Source organism: Petromyzon marinus, unplaced genomic scaffold (genome assembly GCF_048934315.1).
Source record: "Petromyzon marinus isolate PM22_M1 ecotype Great Lakes invasive population unplaced genomic scaffold, UKy_Petmar_22M1.pri1.0 PM_G_Scaffold_18, whole genome shotgun sequence".
Taxonomy (NCBI): domain Eukaryota; kingdom Metazoa; phylum Chordata; class Hyperoartia; order Petromyzontiformes; family Petromyzontidae; genus Petromyzon; species Petromyzon marinus.
In genome coordinates, this window is record NW_027422739.1 from 690,001 (window position 1) to 695,000 (window position 5,000).

Consider the following 5,000-nt stretch of genomic DNA (forward strand, 5'->3'; position numbering starts at 1 on the left):
AAACAAAACTTATGACTGACAAACTTAAGTTCTCAAGCCAGTTGGCACGAGGCCTGGCAAAACAACGTGCTATGGATGGCGCTCGGGTTGGCGATCCACCCATTACAGTTAGACCCACAGAAACCGATCTGTGCAACACTGAGGGTTCATGGGGATGCCGTCATATGAAACTCTTGTTTGTCTCGGTGTCAACCCAGACACAGAATGAAGATGCCCTCTGGGCATCTGATGTTGCTAAACCTATGGCGTCTAGGTCGGCGCTAAAAATGACTAGTATACCTTCCATGACCTTCCATAACTCGTCCTTGGAAAAGGAAGAGGAGATGAACTACGATTTTTATGAACAGATTAAAAGTCTAGTTGAGTCGGATGACTCTTCAGATGACTTTACAGAGGATGATGAGGATGTGAAGGAGTCCTTCCTCGACATATCGGCTGAGGAACCCGTGTTGGGAAAGTTTCCCATTGACACCAAGGGAACTATCACGGTTGTACTGCCTAGTCTGGAGTATATATGCGTTATCTGTAAACAACACATGGGCAAAGCATCCGAACTTGTTGCACATTTTAACATCAAACACAGAGACATTCCTCTGGTGTTTAAGTGCGCTAAATGTGACAAAACCAACTCAAACCACCGATCGATTGCCTGTCATGCCCCCAAATGTGGGGGAATAAAGTTAACTGAGGAAAGCTTACCAATGGTCTGTGAATGTTGCCAGGCACGCTTTGCGACTCTAAGTGGCCTTTCGCAGCACAAGAGGCATGCTCACCCAGTCACCCGTAATGAGGAAAGGATTAAAGATGGTATAAAGGGTACCTCGCAGAGAGGGGTACACCGTAGCTGCTGGTCTTTGAAGGAAGTAGAACAGCTGGCCCTTCTAGAGTTGCAGTTTCATGGGAAAAAGAATATCAATAAGATCATTGCTGAAGCACTTGGGACTAAGACCAACAAGCAAGTCTCTGACAAGAGACGGGACCTAAGTAAAAAGACAGGGGCCCCCATGTCAGACAGCTTACATTTTTCTTCTAGGCCTCTTGAGACATTGTCTCCCCCACCAAATGTAACAACGGGGACTTCATCCATACTCGCTCAAGCAGCTGAGCGGCTTACGAATGAGAATTCTGGGACCCTGGAAAAGCCTGCAATGGAGGCAATAAAGGCTTGGCTTAACGGCGAGGGCCAACATGATGCCCTCGTAGAAACTGCCACAGCATTGATGCTTTGTCCGATGAGATTGGTGAAAAACAAAGGCAAACGTTCAAAACCCGAGAACGACATTATTAAACCCAGGATATTACCCACACGATCTTGGATGAAGAAGAGAGCGGAAAAACGAGGAAGCTTCATGAAGCACCAGAAGCTCTTCTTTAAGAACCGCTCTCTTCTTGCGTCCTTAGTCCTGGATGGCACTGAACGTCATGAATGCCGAATCCCGAACGCAGATGTATATCGTTTTTACTGCGAAAAATGGGAGAAGGTGTTGCCATTCAATGGCCTGGGCCAATTTAAGTCATCAGGTGTTGCAAATAACGAATACTTTGAGCCCCTAATTTCGGTGGAGGAAGTTCAGACTGCCATACGGGCCATTAAACCAACGTCAGCAGCTGGGCCAGATGGCCTAACAAGGGCTGCAATCTGTGCTGCCGACCCCGAGGGTCGGACACTGACAGCCCTATTTAATGCATGGATGATTACAGGAATTATTCCCAAAGAGTTGAAAAAGAATAGGACGATTCTTATTCCTAAGGTTATGGACGATGAAAAGCTGAAAGAATTGGGGAACTGGAGACCAATAACGATTGGTTCAATGATTCTGAGATTATTTTCCAGAATAATGACTGCACGTCTTGCTCGTGCTTGTCCCTTAAACCCAAGGCAGCGTGGTTTTATAGCGGCATCTGGCTGCTCTGAAAATCTTAAGGTGCTACAGGACCTTATGAGACACGCTAAGAAATTGCACAGGCCGTTGGCTGTCATGTTCATCGACATAGCGAAAGCTTTTGACTCGGTTTCGCATGCTCATATTTTATGGGTGTTAAGGCATAAGAAAGTAGATGAACACGTGGTGGGCATCATCCAGAACGCCTACGATCGGTGTACGACCTCGTTCAAAAGCAATGGCGAGTCGACTCGAGAAATTAGCATACGTGTTGGTGTCAAACAGGGTGACCCCATGTCACCCCTGCTCTTCAATCTTGCCATGGACCCTTTGATATGCACCCTAGAGTCACACGGAGTTGGGTACTCCATTGATACCGACCACGTGACAGCTCTTGCGTTTGCTGATGATTTGGTGTTGGTGAGCGAATCTTGGGTTGGTATGGCCGCCAATCTAGCGATCTTGGAATCATTTTGTGGGCTATCGGGATTGGAGGTTCAGGCCAGAAAGTGCCAGGGCTTCATGATAAGCCCAACCAAAGATTCATATACGGTGAACAACTGCGACCCATGGACTATCAAAAATAAAGATGTCCATATGATCCAACCTGATGAATCAACGAAATACCTTGGTCTGAAAATTGGCCCTTGGACTGGCACTATACAGCCTGATCTACATTGTCAGCTAAAGACATGGATCTCGAAAATCGATGAGGCGCCTCTGAAGCCAACTCAGAAGGTTGAACTACTCAATGCCTATGCCCTACCCAGATTGTTATATCCTGCAGACCACTCGGACTGCAAGCAATCAACTCTCCGTGGGTTGGACCAAGAGATTAGAAAGGCGGTAAAAGGATGGCTCCACCTTCCCGCTTCAACTTGTGATGGACTGTTATATGCCAGAGCCCGAGACGGAGGCCTTGCCATCTTGAAACTGGAAAAAGCAATCCCTTCGGTTCAAGTTAGAAGGCTGCAACGTATAGCAAACTCGTCCGATGCTATCACCCGTAATATTGTGTACTCGCAGGGTATGGAGGAAGAATACCGTAATTTGTGGGTACGAGCAGGGGGTGACAGTGATGCAATCCCAACATTCGTTCTCAGGGACTCGGTGTCAAAAGAACCTGTATATCCGAGACCCTGCGATTGGAGGGAGCATGAATTTCAGAGATGGTGCGAAAAGCCGGTTCAAGGAAGGGGCATTGTAAACTTTGCGCATGATAGAATCAGTAATGCTTGGTTGAGGCCATGGTGCGGCTTTAAACAATGCTTCTTTATCGCAGCACTACAACTAAGGGCAAATATTTACCCAACAAGAGAAAGCTTGAACAGAGGCAGAGATGGGGCCTTACGTTCCTGCAGGAAATGCTCTGCCAGACTCGAGTCCCTTTCGCACATTCTCGGTCAATGTCCTGCAGTACAGAAAGCAAGAATTGCGCGACATAACAAGATCAGTAACATTCTGGCAGACGAAGCGGCTAGATTGGGCTGGTCTGTATACAAAGAGCCACGGTTCATATCCGAGACGGGAGAGATGAGAAAGCCTGACCTCGTGTTTGCAAAAGATGAGGAGGCGGTTGTGATCGATGTCACCGTCCGTTTTGAGCTTTCAAAGAATACCTTGTCAGATGCTGCCTCGCACAAAGTTTCGTACTATACCCCTCTTGGTGATCAAGTCAAAGTGCTGACGAAGGCTAGCAAGGTCACATTCTTTGGATTCCCGGTTGGGGCAAGAGGAAAGTGGCCCCTTGAGAATAACGAGGTACTTACCTCCCTGGGCCTGACCAAACCCAGAACGACATCACTGGCCAAGATGATTTCCCGCAGAACGCTGCTTTTCTCTCTTGATATTCTGAGAATGTTCTGTGGAAATTATGCGGTCTATGAACAGTCATAGACAACCTCCGAAACAAATAATAGTTTTGTTTTAAGATGTCATTTGTTTTAGATTGATTTTGTTATTTTCGAAGGTGAAGTCGGTTTTTATTTCATTTTACTATTTTCCACAATTTAGATTGTTATTTTCCTAGACGAAGTCTTGGTTCTTTTTTTATTGTTAGTTTTTTTTTTAACACGTCGTATTTGTTACTTTAGAGCTTAGAGGGGACTTTATTTTCGCCTTACTATTTTCTGCCTACAAAGAAGATTAAAAATAAGCTTTTTTCAAGATGGTTTTGTTATTTTCCAAGGTGAAGTCTTGGTATTCTTATTTTACTATTTTCCATAAAGAAGACCTTTCTTTTAGATTTTGTTATTTTCCAAGACGAAGACTTGGTATTTTTATTATATTGCTATTTTTTTACACGAAGCTTATTCAAGAGCACTTATATAGATTAATCTTTGTTATTTTAATTCTTTATTTTTGGACTACATCAGTTAGAGAGTCCTGTAACTTACTATTTTCTGCCTACAAAGAAGATTACAAATAAGCTTTATTTAAGATGTTTTAGATTAGATTTTGTTATTTTCCAAGGTGAAGTCTTGGTTTTTTTTATTTTGCTATTTTCCAGCTTTATTTAAGATGTTTTAGATTAGATTTTATTATTTTCCAAGGTGAAGTCTTGGTTTTTTTATTTTACTATTTTCCACAAAGAAGACTTTTCTTTTCTTTTAGATTTTGTTATTTTCCAAGACGAAGACTTGGTTTTTTTATATTGCTATTTTTTTTTTACACTGCTTTATTCAAGAGCGCTTATATAGATTAGACTTTGTTATTTTAATTCTTTATTTTTGGAATACATCAGTTCGAGAGTCCTGTAACGTACTATTTTCTGCCTACAAAGAAGACTACAGACAAGCTTTATTTAAGATGTTTTAGATTAGATTTTGTTATTTTCCAAGGTGAAGACTTGGTTTTTTTTATTTTACTATTTTCCACAAAGAAGATTTTTCTTTTAGATTTTGTTATTTTCCAAGACGAAGACTTGGTATTTTTTTTATTGCTAGTTTTTTTTATATGTTACTTCAGAGCATAGAGAGGACTTTATTTTTACCTTACTATTTTCTGCCTTCAAAGAAGATTAAAAATAAGCTTCATTCAAGATTACTTATATAGATTAGACTTTGTTATTTTAATTCTTTATTTTTTGGAGTACATCAGTTCGAGAATCCGGTAACT

General features: G+C 42.3%; 1 pseudogene; it reads left to right on the plus strand.

Annotated features, from left to right (window-relative positions):
- LOC142911576 (28S ribosomal RNA) overlaps positions 1 to 5,000 on the plus strand; it is a 10,153-nt pseudogene that overhangs the window by 2,955 nt on the left and 2,198 nt on the right.